At 49.6% G+C, this 19046-nt stretch overlaps 1 protein-coding gene across 1 annotated transcript in view; it reads left to right on the forward strand.

Moving 5' to 3' along the window:
* Positions 1 to 5713: 5713 nt before the first annotated feature.
* Positions 5714 to 19046, forward strand: part of sema4c (sema domain, immunoglobulin domain (Ig), transmembrane domain (TM) and short cytoplasmic domain, (semaphorin) 4C) — a 61655-nt gene continuing 48322 nt past the window's right edge. Inside the window, exon 1 of the mRNA XM_042320688.1 lies at positions 5714 to 6297. The gene's annotated coding sequence lies outside the window, so the exon portion shown is untranslated. The remainder of the gene's footprint in view (positions 6298 to 19046) is intronic.

Here is a 19046-nt window from a genome sequence, read left to right on the forward strand (position 1 = left end):
CCATGAGCTGGGCCGTCTCCTTTGCCGAGGGTAGTTTGGGGAGAGGAATGAAGTTGGCGGCCTTGGAAAACCGGTCAACCACAGTCAGGATGGCAGTGTTGCCCTCAGACTGGGGGAGAACCTTGACGAAATCCAACCACGTCAGGCACGATCATCCGGGGTTTAGGCTGGGAACGCTGTGCCTCCCGGACCTGTTTCCCTATACCCCAACTGAGTACCGTTGCCAGACACGAGGTGGGAAGGATGGTCTTGGACTCTGGGGTAATAGCCATGGGGCTATAACGGTGAGACAGTGCCTCCGGCTTGACATTCTTGGATCCCGGCCGATATGAGAGGGAGAAGTTGAACCATGTGAACAGCAGGGCCCATCTAGCTTGCCTGGAGTTGAGGCGTTTGGTGGTGCAGAGATGCTGCAGGATTTTGTGGTCGGTCCAATGGTTTGAATGGATGATCATCCCCTTCCAGCCTGTGCCTCCATTCCTCCAATGCCATATTCACTGCGAGAAGCTCACGATTTCCCACATCGTAGTTTTTCTCTGTGGAGTTGAGGCAATGGGAGAAGAAGGCGCAGGGATGTAGCTTCAGGTCCAGGGCAGAACGCTAGGATAGGACCGCACCCACTCCTACATCCGACGCATCAGCCTCCACCACGAACTGAAGGGAAGGGTCAGAATAAACCAGGATGGGAGCAGTGGTGAAGCGGTGTTTGAGTTCCAGGGAACGCCCTGTCAGCAGCAGGGGACCACGTGAAGGGAACCTTGGGAGAAGTGAGTGCTGACAGGGGGGAAGCCAGGGTGCTGTAACCCCAGATAAAGCGGCGATAGAAGTTGGCGAATCCAGGAAGCGTTGCAGCTGCACTCTGGAAGAAGGCTGGGGCCAATCCACCACCACTATCACCTTCCCGGGATCCATCTGGACACTCCCAGCAGAGATGATGTACCCCAGAAAGGGGATGGTGGAGCGATGGAACTCACACTTCTCTGCCTTGACAAACAGCTGGTTCTCCAGGAGGCGTTGAAGGACCTGTCGGACGTGGAGCACATGTTCTTGGGGGGAGTGAGAGAAGATGAGAATGTCATCAATGTAGACGAAGATGAACCGGTTCAACATGTCACGGAGAACATAATTTACCAGAACCTGGAAAACGGCAGGGTTGTTGGTGAGGCCAAATGGCATGACCAAATACTCATAGTGGCCACTGGCCGTGTTGAATGCGGTCTTCCACTCCACCCCTCCCATAGCCGCACCAGGCGGTAGGCGTTTCGTATATCCAGCTTAGAAAACACAGTGACTTCCTGGAGCAGCTCGAAGGCCGAGGAGATGAGTGGTAGCGGGTAGCATTTCTTCACCGTTATCTCATTGAGTCCCCGGGGGTCGATGCACGGGCACAGGGTCTTGTCCTTCTTCTCCACAAAGAAGAACCCTGCGCCAGCAGGAGACTATGAAGGATGTATAAATCCTGCAGCTATGAAGTCCCCAATGTAGGTGAGAATGGCGGAGAGGTCCCGGGCACCATCTGAGCAAGCAGGAAGATGTCCCGGGGAAGGTTGTGCTGACTTCAGATACTAGGCGTGGCAGAATGGACTCCAGCCCGTGATGGAACCAGTAGACCAGTTGATGAGGGGATTGTGTTGCTGGAGCCAGGAGAATCCCAATACCATGGGAATCTGAGGAGACTTGATGAGTAGGAATGAAATAGTCTCACTGTGATTCCCTGACACCCGTAGGTTGATGGGAGTGGTAATATGAGTGACACAGGCCTGTAGCGCACACGTCCAGAGCTCTACTATCCATGGAAGTGGAGAGGGGCTGAGTGGGCATATTCAGCTCGGAAGCCAGGGTAGTGTCCAAAAAACCTCTCATCTGCCCCAGAGTCAATGAGGACCTGGAGAGATTTAGACTGGCTAAACAGCAGAATAGCATGAACAGGGGTGCGAGTAAGGGAGGCAGGAAAGTTCTCCATATGACCCAGCAGAGAACTCGCTCCTACCAGTGAGCCTGATCTCTTTAGAGGACAAGAGGACACAAAATGACCAAGAGTCCCGCAATACAGACAACTCTTCGTGTTGATCCTGTATTGCCGTTCCGCTGGCGTTAGCCCAGCTCTAGATAGTTGCATAGGCTCGGGAAGCGGTTACTCAGCAGTCTCTGGCGACTCTCGTGAAGGGTCGGGAGTCCTCGGGTTCTCACAGCAACGGGATCATTGGGGACTTCCATGATGACTCGGAGTCAAGCTGGAATCCCTGGACGTGCGAGTGAAGTCAAATTTCCTCTCCCTCTTTCGTTCCCGTAGTCACCCATCGATTCGGATGGTCAAAGCAATGAGGGAATCGAGATCCGTAGGTAACTCCCGAGCAGCAAGCTTGTCCTTGACCTCCTCCGGGATGCCGTGCCGGAACATATTGAACAGTGCTTCCTGGTTCCAAGCACTCTCCTATGCCAACGTGCCGGAATTCCACTGCATAGTCAGCCACACTACAGGAGTCCTGCCGAAGCTGGATTATCTCCCAGGCAGCTTCTCTCCCGGAGAATGGGGAGTAAAAAACCTTATTCACCTCTCCCACGAACCCCTCCAGACTAACGCATATGGCCGGCTGCTGTTCCCATACAACAGTAGCCAGGTGAGAGCCCTCCCGGACATCAGCGTGATAAGATAGGAGCGATCTTGGAGCGATCCGAGGGGAAGGAGGAGGGCTGTACCCCAAAATTAGGGCACACTGAGCTAGAAACCCCCGACAGGTGCTTGACTCTCCATTGAAGCGTTCCGGGGGGGGGGTTGGTAATCCAGAGACGGGACAAAGGTACAGGACAGCAGGCAGGCTCATTGTCAGGGGCAGGAAGAGTGGTCAGGCGGACGGGGTCAGGACAGGCAAGGTTAAAACCAGGAGGACGAGAAAAGAGAGACTGGAGAAAAGCAGGAGCTGATACAAAAAAACGCTGGTTGACTTAACAAACAAGACAAACTGGCAACCGACAAACAGAGAACACCGTTATAAATACACAGGGGATAATGGGGAAAATGGGCAACACCTGGAGGGGGGTGGAAACAATCACAAAGACAAGTGAAACAGATAAGGGTGTGACAGGTTGAGTTTCTCCCATTTTTCTCTGCAGATCCTCTCAAGCTCTGTCAGGTTGGATGGGGAGCATAGGTACACAGCTATTTTCAGGTCTCTACAGAGATGTTCGATTGGGTTCAAGTCCGAGCTCTGGCTGGGCCACTCAAGGACATTCAGAGACTTCTCCCGAAGCCTCTCCTCTGTTGTCTTGGCTGTGTACTTAAAGTCGTTGTCCTGTTGGAAGGTGAACCTTCGCCCCAGTCTGAGGTCCTGAGCACTCTGGAGCAGGTTTTCATCAAGGATCTCGCTGTACTTTGCTCCGTTCATCTTTCCCTCGATCCTGACTAGTCCCCCAGTCCCTCCAGATGTGACGCTTGGCATTCAGACCAAAGAATCTTGGTTTCATCAGACCAGAGTATCTTGTTTCTCATGGTCTGACTCATTTATGTGTCTTTTGGCAAACTCCAAGCTGGCTGTCATGTGCCTTTTACTGAGGAGTGGCTTCCGTCTGGCCACTCTACCTTAAAGACCTAATTGTTGGAGTGCTGCAGAGATGGTTGTCCTTCTGGAAGGTTCTCCCATCTCCTAGAGGAACTCTGGAGCTTTGTCAGAGTGACCATCAGTTTCTTGTTCACCTCCCTGACCAAGGCCCTTCTCCCCCGATTGCTCAGTTTGGCCGGGCGGCCAGCTCTAGGAAGAGTTGGTGGTTCCAAACTTCTTCCGTTTATGAATGATGGAGGCCACTGTGTTCTTGGGGACCTTCAATAATGCAGACATTTTTTGGTACCCTTCCTCAGATCTGTGCCTCGACACAATCCTGTCTCCAAGCTGTACAGACAATTCCTTTGACCTCATGGATTGTTTTTTTGCTCTGTCATGCACTGTCAACTGTGGGACCTTATATAGGCAGGTGTGTTCCTTTCCAAATCATGTCCAATCATTTGAATTTACCACAGGTGGACTCCATTCAATTTATAGAAACAGCTCAAGGACGGTCAATAGAAACAGGATGCACCTGAGCTCAATTTCGAGTCTCATAGCAAAAGGGCCTGAATACTTATGTACATTTCTAAAAACTTGTTTTTGCTTTGTCATTATGGGGTATTGTGTGTAGATTGATTTAAGGAAAATCATTTCTTTCATCAATTTTAGAATAAGGGTGTAACGTAACAGAATGTGGAAAGGAGGAAGGGGTCAGAATACTTTCCGAAGGCACTGTGTCTTGCACTCTTTGTCAGCAGCTCTAATTTATGCTTTTAGGGTTGTTTCAAGGCTTCATGTGCAAACTGCAAAGGCCTCTACATTAAATCTGACAGGAATGAATGATGCCACTTGAACTAAAACAAATGTAGCTCCACCCTCTAGCTCACAGATGTTTGATTTCAGCAAAAACACGCAATGGATTGGAGTGCTTATACCTGTTTACCGTTCCTATTGGTAGGCATAGTACATCAACATTACACAACTAAAGTAACAGAAGTAACACAATTGACTTAGTGATTGAAGTTGAATGGGCCTCTTCACTATTTCACCTTTACATACCTTCTATCTATGCCATACACGCTTGGAGCTACACATCTCCACTGTCTGGAGATTTATGTCTGAGACTTAGTCAATTCACTTTGACATTTCTGTAACTGCTATGGGCCAATTTTCAAACACGAGCCAACTATTTCCTCTGAGCCTGTCAGAAACGCAACACTTTATTACAATATCTAACCCACTGTGATAACATAGGCTACTGGATTTATAGTCTTAATGCAAATCACTTCTTCAGAGTCTATTAGAATAACAACCCATAATATTGACATATTATAATGCCTATAGCTCACTGTGGTAACAGTTTACTGTACATATAATACACATGCATTCACACAGGACTTTTAATCATCCATTCCCATACCAAGAGACAAAGAAGATCAAACTTCTGTCTGAATCTATTAGTATGAAATCTCTTGGGTATTTGAGATGATCGGATTCTTTACTATACTATACCTCCTAATCCCGCCACCTAATCTGCCAATCATAATCCCATGTTTTGTATGTTTCCTCTTTCAGATCTGTTGTTCTCTTCCCCTCCATCATACCATTGTAGTATCTTCATTTAATCACCCTGTTGCAGGAAGTTTCCTGCACCGTTTCAAAATAATTCAAAAATGTGTCATTTAAAAAAAATGTCCGTCTTGATTGCCCCTAACTAAATATATATCAAACCCTACAAAAATGTCCATCCATTATAATCCACACAATAATTCACATTCCCTTTTGCTGAAGGATTATTTTCCTGCTTTGAGAAACTGGTCAAATTAAGATCCGACACCTGTACAATATCATCATACAATATTTTACTTTCTCGTCATCACTAGACAGACAGATAGACATATATTTTATTCCTCACAGAAGTCCACTTCCTAAAACAAATCACAAAAATGGTCTAGAAATCTGATATTCATTTACCTAATCAAACTCATATTCATATCTATACAGTGTGTTATATATGCCTAAATTACCATAACTCATTAAAAGGGCTATTCCTCTGTAACCTGACTTTTGGGACTATCAAATAGCCCAGTCTGGGAATTGCACAGGGGGAATGGGCGGGGACCTGTTTGTGCCTTTGTGTCATCCTTGGTCCCCACTGTGATACGTAATACAGAAGTATGGCACACGCTGCAGCGTAACGGTATAGGCACACTTAACCGGTATTCCACCGGAATATCTGTTCATTAATGCGACGACCAACCGATGTCCCTCTCTCTCTATCTACTGACTGTTTTTATTTCTGCAGAAACTTCTTCATATCGAGAGTTGTGCAGTTCTGCGTCGGAGAGCGCCGAGGAGAGGTTTTATATGCTTTGGAAGTGGATCTTATTTGCGTATTGTTTCTTTCTTGGTTTCCTATTACAGAGCCTGGCGATTGAGGGAGTGAGCGGAGCAGAGAGCGAGTTCCGCTATGTAAACTGACAGCATCATATGTCTTGATTTCCAGATGCTTCGCAAGAAATGTAAAGGAAAAACGCAAACAAATACCAAGTGACATTAGTTGGGAATGTGGAATAATTTATGACTAACTGAATCGTCCAAAAACAAAGCCGAGATAACGGAAAGGAAAAGGATACGGAATCTGTCGTCAGTTTACGCGACTGCGGAGAGAACTGACAAGAGAGAGTAGGCCTATTGCATTATTATCATCACAACTGCTGAACAGAGAAGCTTACAGAAGCGAACGAATACTACGGTAAGTTTTTTTTGCAATCATTGCAACATTATTCAAATCCTTTGAGCGTTATCCTGTAGGTTGGATACATCGTGAGACTGCCTAATGTTGAATATTTAAAGTAGCCAAAAATAAGAGGGGAAAAAATGAGAAAAACATCTGATCCGTTCGTTGGCTTAGTCAGCAGGGCTCCAACTGTTGCCACAAGCTTTAAAAGTGGGCTACACTGTTCTTACCGGGTTTTATGTATACTGGACACTGTTTTTTACCTAACGTAATTGTATTCTTGCTGCAACTTTATCTCTACTAGTCCACTGTAAACAGCGCACTGCGGTTGGGAAGCAGTTGGAAGCGAATCAAATGTTTTTTTTCTTAGCCTACAAAACCACATTTAAATCCTGATTCAGACCATATTTATTCGATGCTGTTCGAAATCATCTGGGTAGACAGTTTCCTTATTTTCTCGACATACATGTTCTATGTATGTGTGCCACGTTTGTAGTGAGTGAAATAGAGTATGTATGCTGTCTAAAATCGGGCACAGCGTAGCTTAACTGTTAAAGCCATTTGGATACATTGGATTGCGAAACAGCCACTGTAATTAGATCAGATTCGAAAGAAAATCACGTGTCTGATATGTGTACATTGTTATCACACTATAGATCTTTTGGAGAGGACTATTTTACCGTTATTAAACATTATACAATTATCCAGTTCACAGTGGCTTAACGCATTAATTCGACCAGTTCTTTTTTGTTGCTTTCTTTTTAACGGTAATGAAGTAAATGTTAGCTTCAGCTGACTGATTATAGTAATTGGCTAGAGCGTGTGAGCAGAACAGTTGAACTGCTTTGCTGGGTGACTGACTGACTGACTGGACAACAGGGTTTGCGCACGTTGGATTGTGTGGTGCTGACTTTATTCCTAAGGACTGGTCCACGATCAGTTTTTAAAGTGTGTGTGTGCGTGCGAGCGAGTGTGCGCGCACGCGCACAACGAATAATACTGCCACAGTGAAATTACAATGCCAATGGTGTCGGTGGTGTGTTGACATTTCCAGGGTGTGTGCCCATGTGTGTCTAGGGATATTCACCACACTTCTCCAGGGCCTGTGTGTGTCCATTTGGCAGGCAGGGGAAATGGTGGTGGAAGCATGCACACTCAGCGCCCTCCCTCCCCCCAGATGCTAAAGCGTCTATTGAGAGTCCGATTTGGCTCCTGCCGGGTTGATCTCTTCATTGTTGCCACACAATGGGCCCCACATCCTGCTGCCTGCCCCTCCTCCTAGTCCCCAGAATCCCCACTGCTCCTCAGCCCCCTTGCAGGCAGCCTCATGGTTGGCCTATAAAGAGCTTTTAATACTGTGATGCCGTCGTTCTTTAGGTTAAGTGGCGAAAGATGGATTTGTAACCACTTGGCTCTCTTTATCTCCATTATCCTGTGTGTGTGTGTGTGTGTGTGTGTGTGTGCGTGTGTGTGTGCGTGCGTGAAGCTGAAGCTTGCTGTCCTGTGTGCAGTGTGGTGGTTGCATCATGCCTGGGACATGGAGCACCAACACATGTCCTGCGTCTGGCTGCTACAGTGCATTCGGTCATAACTGTGCCTCTTGTGAAATGTAAACGCAGCAGATATTGGAGTGAGTGACCACGCGTGGCAGACAGCCATCCAAACATGTGAATTACACGGTTACATCAATCTCTTTTCTCTTTGCTGGTGATTCCGTAACGCCTGCATATATATTCACAACTGATTTCAACCTGTTTTGTTCGCAAGCAATAATCTCTTTGAATGCATGCGGTTCACTGCACAGCTCAGTGAGCAACAGTTTGATTTTACCCTTGTGTTGCTGCAGCAATCTGGGGACGAGATTAAAAAAGAGCCCCTCTTTTCACGATTCATTGCTCTCCTTTGGAATTTGGATCCTTCTCCATCTTCAAATGTTAATTCCTCTCCGATCCTTCTCTCTCTCTCAGCCTCCATTTCTCCTCAATTTGACCCTGTCTCTCTCCTCCACCCTCCTTTCATCCTCTCTCTATCCTCTCACTATTCTCCCACCCTCTCTCTATTCTCCCATCCTCTCTCTATTCTCCCACCCTCTCTCTATCCTGGTGTGTAATGAGGGTGATAGTCTTGTATCAGCACTATAGCAGGCCTGTCGGTCGGCAGCAGTGGAGAGTAAAGAAGTGCAGAGTCCGTGCCAGTGGCTGGGGCTGTGATGGTGTGATGCAGGCAGGCCAGCTGAGAGGGCTTCGGAACAGGAGCAGATGGGTCATCTGGCTTTGTGTCTGTCTGTCTGTGCGTGTGCATGTGCGCGTGTGTGTGTGTGTGTGTTAGGCCTGAAGGGAAACGGTGGGGGGTTGGGCTGGACACAGCATGATGTTTAGAGAAGCGGGGTGCAGGGGGGGTATAGTGTTTTAAGTGCATCATGGGGAGGATGAGGGGATCAGGGATAGGGGTGGGGGTAGTTTGGGTTGTTATAGGCCTGTGTTTTGATGGTGCTCCCAAAGCCCTCTGTGTGCTGGAGAGAGGCTGCTGTGTGTGCAGCTGTGGGCCAGAGAGAGAAACACTCATCGACGCAGGACTGTGAAGTGTAGCTGCCTGGGTTCCCTCTGCAGCACACACTCTGCAGCACACACACACACACGAACACACACGGTTACTTTTTAAAACACACCATTTTGTATGCAGTCGAAAACACACACACACAGTTTTGTATTGCTATCCTTGTGGGGACCAAATCATTGATTCCCATCTAAAATCCTATTTTCCCTAACCCTAAATCTAACCCAACCTTAACCTAACCATAACCATAACTCTAACCTTAACCCCAAACCTCTAACCCTAAAACTATACCTAACCCAAATTCCTAACCTGAATTTTCCTTGTTTGACTTCTCTTTGTGAGGACTTATGGTACCCACAAGGAGGGTTAAACAAACTCACAAACACACACATAGGAGCGGTCCTGTGAATAGATCACACTGGTGATTTCTGTCCCCGGTTCTGGTTCTACAGTAACATTCTAGCTCTACATAAGATGAGACACTTTGGCCTGTCTTCTGGGTCAAAATCCCTAGAGGACGTGCACTGTAGTTTGAGATATTGAGCTTCAGAGAAACCTCTCCTTCTCTCTCTGCACGGTTCATAAGAAGTCCAGTGTTCCGACCAAAGCGTTGCGTTATGTATGAGAGAGAGAGTGGCGCTGGATAGAGCAAAGAGCTGCTTGTGTTTCTTTTCACTAGCTGACCAGTATTGACCAGTATTTCACTGTCCTCCCTCAAGGCTCCCATGCTGATTTTCAAAAACTCGCTCTGTTGGGAGAGGGGGGTGGCATCTACTTGCATATGTTTCTGTCATTTTATGTGTGTGTTGCCTGGCATAATGATATTTGTTCAATGTAGATTCTGTGTTATTCCATCTCATAACAGCTTCTTAGAACAGCCTGAAGTGGGGTCATCTTTTCTTTCCTCCATTTGTCTCATCTCAGCATTTGGTTGTGGGCTCCCCTGAAGCAGGTGGAAGCTGGATTGTATTAGAGACAGTTGGACAGTGATTTCCTTTGTGCCAAAGGCTTGCCAACAAGCTCGGGCTGTATAAGGCCTACGTACTGTATGAGTCCGTCCCAAATGACACCCAACTCCCTATATAGTGCACTACTTCTAACCAGGGACCTACGGGCCTTGGTCAAAAAGTAGTGCACTTGTATTAATAGTGCCATTTGGGACGGCACCTACAAGAGGTTATTTACGGAAATGTCGCTCAGAGAGGAGATTGATGTGTGTTAGTTGGTTGGAAGTTGGAACTCATGTTGTTTTCGCTCTCCTTGAACAGATGTTTTCAGCAGCCTTTCTCTTTCTACTGTCCATTCTGTTTCCTTAGCATCAATGTCACTGTTATCCTTTGTGCTCTAGTTAATGAGCCAGGGCTGTTTGGGTCCATTGTGTCTGTAGTTGTGTGTTCGGTGTGTATTATGCAGTGTGTGCGTGTGCGTGCGTGCTTGTGTGTAATAAACATGGTGGTCCATGGGGTAGGAGTGTGTGTGAGTGTATTGTGTGTAGTAGCAGAATGAGAATAAAGCTTTTCCCGGTGTTACCTAGCCTTCCCTGACTGTGGGCCTGTGGGCACTGCATTGTGTTTGCAGACTGTGGTCCATCCATGCAGATGAACAGCAGGAGACGAGCCTATTTCCCCCAGTTGAGCATTGCAGTTTGTTTTTATTAGAGCTTTTTTTGGCATTGTTCTGTTCCGATACAGCTCGCCTTGTGTTCCCGTGTGACTGCGCCACCGAACCGTTAGTGGCAGGAAGTGCCCGGAGCGCAGGCCTGTTACACACACGCACGCACACTAAAACACACACACACACACACACACACACACAAACACATAAACTGTGGCTGGACAAAAATAACAATAAAAAGTAGCCCTGCAGCTGGTATGGAGCAGGAGCTTAGCCAGGAAGGAGTGAGGCTGAGCTGAGTTGATGGCCTTTTCAGACAGGAGAGAGCAGGGGCAGAGGCACAGAGCCACGGCTTATCACTGGGTCTCGCCCTTTAGAGACCCAGCCAAGCTCCCGCCAGACCCCAGCTGAGCTCAGCCCCCGTGGTTGGACTGAGACAGCTTTTCTCCCAGGGTGTGGTGAGTTGGCGAGTGGGGTTAGCCTAGCCTAGCGCCTCCTGTTGGCAGCTCAATGCCAGTCCAGTCCAATGTCAATGCCTCCTTTCCCAGCTGCGTAAACTGCAGACAGAGCCAGAGCTAGGTCCAATAATGGGGCTGTTGTGAGGGGTGTTGGGGCGGCTTGTGGCTGTGGCGAGGGGGCCCCACAGGGGTGTGGTGTGTGCATGTGAGGGGTGTCTGTGTTTCCCCCCTTGTCCTCCCAGCCTGCAGTAGTCAGACCTCTGACCCCGAGCTTGCTGCACTTTGCAGACCCCCTGCTGATCTCTTCCAGCCCGCTACACCCTCTCTGGCTCACTGAGATGGAGGGAGGGAGGGAGGGGGGGGTATAGAAAAAGGAAAGAGAGAGAGAGATATGGTGAGATGGGGAGATATGGTGAGAAGGAGGGAAAGCAAGAGAGATAGGGATAGAGAGAGGAAGAGAGGTAGGGAGGGGGAAGATGGACTCAGAGACCCCGAAGAGGGTGAGGCGGCAACACAAGGAAGTCGGAAGAGAGAAATGGAGCGAGAGAGAAAAGAGGAGTTGGAGGATTTGAGGGAGATAGAGGAGAGGGTGACCCAGACCTAGAGAGGAGAGGAGAGGGTGACACAGACCTGGAGAAGAGAAGAGAGGGTGACACAGACCTGGAGAAGAGAGGAGAGGGTGACAAAGACCTAGAGAGGAGAGGAGAGGGTGACACAGACCTAGAGAAGAGAGGAGAGGGTGACACAGACCTGGAGAAGAGAGGGTGACACAGACCTGGAGAAGAGAGGAGAGGGTGACACAAACCTAGAGAGGAGAGGAGAGGGTGACACAGACCTAGAGAAGAGAGGAGAGGGTGACACAGACCTAAGAAAGAAAGGAGAGGGTGACACAGACCTAGAGAGGAGAGGGTGACACAGACCTAGAGAAGAGAGGAGAGGGTGACACAGACCTAGAGAAGAGAGGAGAGGGTGACACAGACCTAGAGAAGAGAGGGGATGGTGACACAGACCTGGAGAAGAGAGGAGATGGTGACACAGACCTAGAGAGGAGAGGGTGACACAAACCTAGAGAGGAGAGGAGAGGGTGACACAGACCTAGAGAAGAGAGGAGAGGGTGACACAGACCTGGAGAAGAGAGGAGAGGGTGACACAGACCTAGAAGGAGAGGGTGACACAGACTTACGAAAGAGAGGAGGAGGTGACACAGAACTGGAGAAGAGAGGGTGACACAGACCTGGAGAAGAGAGGAGAGGGTGACACAGACCTGGAGAAGAGAGGAGAGGGTGACACAGACCTAGAGAGGAGAGGGTGACACAGACCTAGAGAAGAGAGGAGAGGGTGACACAGACCTAGAGAGAGAGGAGAGGGTGACACAGACCTGAGAAGAGAGGAGAGGGTGACACAGACCTAGAGAGGAGAGTGTGACACAGACCTAGAGAAGAGAGGAGAGGGTGACACAGACCTAGAGAAGAGAGGAGAGGGTGACACAGACCTAGAGAAGAGAGGAGAGGGTGACACAGACCTAGAGAAGAGAGGAGAGGGTGACACAGACCTAGAGAAGAGAGGAGAGTGTGACACAGACCTGGAGAAGAGAGGAGATGGTGACACAGACCTAGAGAGGAGAGGGTGACACAAACCTAGAGAGGAGAGAGGGTGACACAGACCTAGAGAAGAGAGGAGAGGGTGACACAGACCTGGAGAAGAGAGGAGAGGGTGACACAGACCTAGAGAGGAGAGGAGAGGGTGACACAGACCTACGAAAGAGAGGAGGAGGTGACACAGAACTGGAGAAGAGAGGGTGACACAGACCTGGAGAAGAGAGGAGAGGGTGACACAGACCTGGAGAAGAGAGGAGAGGGTGACACAGACCTGGAGAAGAGAGGAGAGGGTGACACAGACCTAGAGAGGAGAGGAGAGGGTGACACAGACCTGGAGAAGAGAGGAGAGGGTGACACAGACCTAGAGAGGAGAGGGTGACACAGACCTAGAGAAGAGAGGAGAGGGTGACACAGACCTAGAGAGGAGAGGGTGACACAGACCTGGAGAAGAGAGGAGAGGGAGACACAGACCTAGAGAGGAGAGGAGAGGGTGACACAGACCTAGAGAGGAGAGGGTGACACAGACCTAGAGAAGAGAGGAGAAGGTGCCACAGAACTGGAGAAGAGAGGGTGACACAGACCTGGAGAAGAGAGGAGAGGGTGACACAGACCTAGAGAGGAGAGGGTGACACAGACCTGGAGAAGAGAGGAGAGGGTGACACAGACCTAGAGAGGAGAGGAGAGGGTGACACAGACCTAGAGAAGAGAGGAGAGGGTGATACAGACCTAGAGAGGAGAGGAGAGGGTGACACAGACCTAGAGAGGAGAGGAGAGGGTGACACAGACCTGGAGAAGAGAGGAGAGGGTGACACAGACCTAGAGAGAGAGGAGAGGGTGACACAGACCTAGAGAGGAGAGGAGAGGGTGACACAGACCTAGAGAAGAGAGGAGAGGGTGACACAGACCTAGAGAGAGAGAGGAGAGGGTGACACAGACCTAGAGAGGAGAGGAGAGGGTGACACAGACCTGGAGAAGAGAGGAGAGGGTGACACAGACCTAGAGAGGAGAGGAGAGGGTGACACAGACCTGGAGAAGAGAGGAGAGGGTGACACAGACCTAGAGAGGAGAGGAGAGGGTGACACAGACCTAGAGAGGAGAGGGTGACACAGACCTAGAGAGGAGAGGGTGACACAGACCTAGAGAGGAGAGGAGAGGGTGACACAGACCTAGAGAAGAGAGGAGAAGGTGCCACAGAACTGGAGAAAGAGAGGGTGACACAGACCTGGAGAAGAGAGGAGAAGGTGCCACAGAACTGGAGAAGAGAGGGTGACACAGACCTAGAGAAGAGAGAGAAGGTGCCACAGAACTGGAGAAGAGAGGGTGACACAGACCTAGAGAGGAGAGGAGAGGGTGACACAGACCTAGAGAGGAGAGGAGAGGGTGACACAGACCTAGAGAGGAGAGGAGAGGGTGACACAGACCTGGAGAAGAGAGGAGAGGGTGACACAGACCTAGAGAGGAGAGGGTGACACAGACCTAGAGAGAGAGGAGAGGGTGACACAGACCTAGAGAGGAGAGGGTGACACAGACCTGGAGAAGAGAGGAGAGGACACAGACCTAGAGAGGAGAGGAGAGGGTGACACAGACCTAGAGAGAGGAGAGAGGGTGACACAGACCTAGAGAAGAGAGGAGAGGTGCCACAGAACTGGAGAAGAGAGGGTGACACAGACCTGGAGAAGAGAGGAGAGGGTGACACAGACCTAGAGAGGAGAGGGTGACACAGACCTGGAGAAGAGAGGAGAGGGTGACACAGACCTAGAGAGGAGAGGAGAGGGTGACACAGACCTAGAGAAGAGAGGAGAGGGTGACACAGACCTAGAGAGGAGAGGAGAGGGTGACACAGACCTAGAGAGGAGAGGAGAGGGTGACACAGACCTGGAGAAGAGAGGAGAGGGTGACACAGACCTAGAGAGGAGAGGAGAGGGTGACACAGACCTAGAGAGGAGAGGAGAGGGTGACACAGACCTAGAGAAGAGAGGAGAGGGTGACACAGACCTAGAGAGGAGAGGAGAGGGTGACACAGACCTAGAGAGGAGAGGAGAGGGTGACACAGACCTGGAGAAGAGAGGAGAGGGTGACACAGACCTAGAGAGGAGAGGAGAGGGTGACACAGACCTGGAGAAGAGAGGGAGGGTGACACAGACCTAGAGAGGAGAGGAGAGGGTGACACAGACCTAGAGAGGAGAGGGTGACACAGAGAGAGAGGAGAGGGTGACACAGACCTAGAGAGGAGAGGAGAGGGTGACACAGACCTAGAGAAGAGAGGAGAAGGTGCCACAGAACTGGAGAAGAGAGGGTGACACAGACCTGGAGAAGAGAGGAGAAGGTGCCACAGAACTGGAGAAGAGAGGGTGACACAGACCTAGAGAAGAGAGGAGAAGGTGCCACAGAACTGGAGAAGAGAGGGTGACACAGACCTAGAGAGGAGAGGAGAGGGTGACACAGACCTAGAGAGGAGAGGAGAGGGTGACACAGACCTAGAGAGGAGAGGAGAGGGTGACACAGACCTAGCTCTCTCATTCTGCTTTCCTCTCTTGTTTCTCTCTCTCTCCCACAATCCCCTAGCTGTGTGCCCTGTGTATTTGTATAGACGGTCTCCATGTGCCGCTTTCTTTTTCTCTCGCTCTCTCTTCCCCCCTCTCTCCCTCACCTTTCTCTTCCCCCTTCCTCTCTCCCTCACCTTTCTCTTCCCCCTCTCTCCCTCACCTCTCTCTTCCCTCTCCCCCATCTCTCCTCCCTCTCTCCCTCACCTTTCTCTTCCCCCTTCCTCTCTCCCTCACCTTTCTCTTCCCCCTCTCTCCCTCACCTCTCTCTTCCCTCTCCCCCATCTCTCCTCCCTCACCTTTCTCTTCCCCCTCTCTCCCTCACCTCTCTCTTCCCTCTCCCCCATCTCTCCTCCCTCTCTCCCTCACCTTTCTCTTCCCCCTCTCTCCCTCACCTCTCTCTTCCCTCTCCCCCATCTCTCCTCCCTCTCTCCCTCACCTTTCTCTTCCCCCTTCCTCTCTCCCTCACCACTCTCCTCCCTCTCCCCCATCTCTCCTCCCTCTCTCCCTCACCTTTCTCTTCCCCCTTCCTCTCTCCCTCACCACTCTCCTCCCTCTCTCCCTCACCTCTCTCTCTAACACACTGACTCGTGGCATATGGAACAGTTTATCAAGGAGCTGATTTTTTTTGCCTATTAAGCACCGTTTATTTTTCCTGAAAAAGGGGAGAGAAAGGCAAACTCTGTTTTATTCTGATATTTAACCAGTGTTGAACCCAGCCCCATAGTGGCAGCAGACATAGCCCAGTGGTAGCTGGGTGCAGCGAGTTCTTTTGTGTGCGCCCTCTCTCTCTCTCTTAAACTCGCTGCTTCTACGCATCAAAAAATCTTTAAAGCGTCCCTTTAAAAGCGGCCTGAGAAATAATGGAATGAGACGCGCTGGAGAGAGGCAGAGATGCAGATGGATACCTCCAATCGCCTACCTTTCCACCTCTGTTTTACTACCGCTTTTTATCTCTCTCTCTCTCTTTCCTCCTCCACCTCTCCTCCTTCCTTCTCTACTCCTCCCTCCCTCTCTATTTCCTCCTCCCCCTCTCCCTCCCTCCTCGTCTTCCCCCCTCCTTTCCTCCCTCTGTCTCTCTCTGGCTGATAAGGGAGCCAACCTGTAAAGTAAATGAATTCCGTTTTTTCCCCGCTCTTAAAATTCACAGTGTTCCGGCCTCCCCTGTGCTGAGGCCTATCGACTGATGTACCGTGAATTGTGTGCCAGGATTAAATTTCTTAAATTTGTCTTTCGCTCCCTGTGGGAGAGGGACCCCTTTTTAAATAAATGTTGCAGTGTGTGTGTGGCAGTCGCCCACACAGCGGGGCACCACGGGTGCGTCCTGTGTGTGTGTGCACGCGTTGTCTGTGTGCGTGAGATGCTGTGCGGACGTTTACTTTGTTCTGCTGTGTGTGTGTGTGTGTGTGTGTGTGTGTGTGTGTGTGTGTGTGTGTGTGTGTGTGGCTTGTTGACTGCTGCTCCTCCTGGATTCTACACTACTATTGTCTGACGCACAAAGTAGCAAGTCATCAGGAAGAGAGAGAGAGCTGCGTACAGCCATATGACCATGCCACACATAGTGTGTAACGGTTTTCTTCTGGTGAAAGAGAGGAGGACCAACATGCGGCGTGGTTATCTTTATACATATTTAATGAAAGATGAAAATAGAACAATATACAAAACAAGAAACGTGAAAAACCGAAACAGCCCTATCTGGTGCAACAAACACAAAGACAGGAACAATCACCCACAAAACCCAACACAAAACAGGCTACCAAAATATGGTTCCCAATCAGAGACAATGACTAACACCTGCCTCTGATTGAGAACCATATCAGGCCCAAACACAGAAACAGACAAACTAGACACACAACATAGAATGCCCACTCAGATCACACCCTGACCAAACAAAACATAGAAACATACAAAGCAAACTATGGTCAGGGTGTGACATAGTGTCTGTTGCCCATCACTCTCTGGCTTGGTGCTCCGTCAGCTGATGGGGAACCGCTGCATGTTGTCAGAAACCAGTCCGCTAGTATTTCCCCTGCAACCTCCTATGGTGTTGCATACTGAGCGTGTGACTCGCTCTGTGGTTCATCTACGTTGAGATTTCTTTGTGTGTATGTGACACGCGGGAGCAACCAATGTCTTAGACCATCAGACCAAGAGGAAATTACCTTTTGGGCTGTGGGCAGACACTGATTTGGAAGTTCGCAGGCGGGGCTACCTCACCGCGTGACCATGACCGACTCATGTCCGCTACGTGTGCGTGCGTGTGAGTGTGTGTGTGTGTGCATGTGTGTGTGTGTGTGCGTGTGTGTGTGAAGTTCGCAGGCGGGGCTACCTCACCGCGTGACCATGACCGACTCATGTCCGCTACGTGTGTGTGCGTGTGAGTGTGTGTGTGTGTGCATGTGTGTGTGTGTGTGCGTGTGTGTGCGTGTGTGTGTGCGTGTGTGTGTGTGCGTGCGTGTGTGTGTGCGTGTGTGTGTGTTTCGTGACTGCAGCAGGGAGTCCACAGTGCCTTACTAACCGGTTTATGAGTCTGTGTCTGTGTGCTTTTTTCAGGAGGCGAATTAAGATGCAGTCACTGACTGACTGAGTCATGGCGACAGCAGCAGGGCGGGAGGGTGCTGACCGACCGTACACTCACACACACCCCTATATCTAACGCTCTTTACATCGTCGCCTTCGCTAATTCTCTCTCTTTCTCTCTCCTATCTCACTCTCTGTGAGTCGCGTACACACACACACTTACACCACATTGGCATGCTGTCCTCTAGGTCACCTGGCCCATGCACAGTGAGACCATGATCAGAGGAGAGTGGTCGTGGTGATGGTTTTCAGTGTATTGGCCCAGCCCAGCAGCTGTATATAGTAGCAGCAGTAACAGCAGCAGTAGCAGATGCAGTAATTGGAAGTGGTCTATTGATTTATTGGCAAGCAGGAGAATGTGGCGTTAGTGCTCTGTCTCATCGCTCATTCAATCAATGGACCGCACAGGTGGACAGTACTTAGCTTCCTACAGGACGCTAGCTCTGAACTCTCTCTCTCTCTCTCCCTCCATCTAGCTCTTCATCTCTGTCGCTATCTCATTCTCCTCACCATGGCCACTACAGGTACATTACTAGTACCTTTGTGTTTTTGTGTCTGAAGTCCTGGCGCTGCCTATAACTGACTTTAGGCCGGATTAGGACTTTTTTTCCATTGTCTGTCTGTTTATTCGATTTCTTTATGTCTGTTTCATTTCCCCCCTGTTTGCCTCTAGTAAGCCACCCTACAGTTTTTGTTTTTCCGTTGCGGCAATAACAAAATGTCCTCCGTTTTTTTCTTCACTTAAAGGGCCAGCCAATGTTTTCTTTCTTCTCGTTTGATCCATGCCACAAAGTCCTCCTCCTCCTGTCTCCTATATCCTAGGCTGCAGACTTTTGAAAGAGGAGATCATTCCCCTACCATTATTGAGGGTATTACATGGCATCTTTCGATCTCTTCGCAACTTAAACACCATTTAATAGCTGCCGTTACACTTTAACATCATTTCACATGGTGCATTATCAGGGCCCTGGTTCTCTAAGCCCTCCACCAATATAAATGGATGAGAGAGGGAGGGGGAGAGGGAGAGAGAGAGAGAGGGACAGAGAGAGAGAGAGAGAGGGAGAGAGAGAGACAGAGAGACTAAGAGAAAGAGAGAGGGAGAAGAGACAGAGGGAGAGAGACAGAGAGAGAGAGAGAGAAGGAGAGAGACAGAGAGAGAGGGAGAGAGAGAGAGAGAGACAGAGAGAGGAGAGAGAGAGAGAGAGAGAGAGAGAGACAGAGAGAGAGGGAGAGAGAGAGAGAGAGACAGAGAGAGAGAGAGAGAGAGAGAGAGAGAGAGAGAGAGAGACAGAGAGAGAGAGGAGAGAGAGCTAAGAGAGAGAGACAGAATTGAAGAGAGAGAGAGAGAGAGAGGGAGAGAGAGAGACAGAGAGAGAGAGACAGAGAGAGAGAGACTAAGAGAGAGAGACTTGAGA

This window comes from Oncorhynchus tshawytscha, linkage group LG04, assembly GCF_018296145.1.
Source record: "Oncorhynchus tshawytscha isolate Ot180627B linkage group LG04, Otsh_v2.0, whole genome shotgun sequence".
In the NCBI taxonomy this organism is placed as follows: domain Eukaryota; kingdom Metazoa; phylum Chordata; class Actinopteri; order Salmoniformes; family Salmonidae; genus Oncorhynchus; species Oncorhynchus tshawytscha.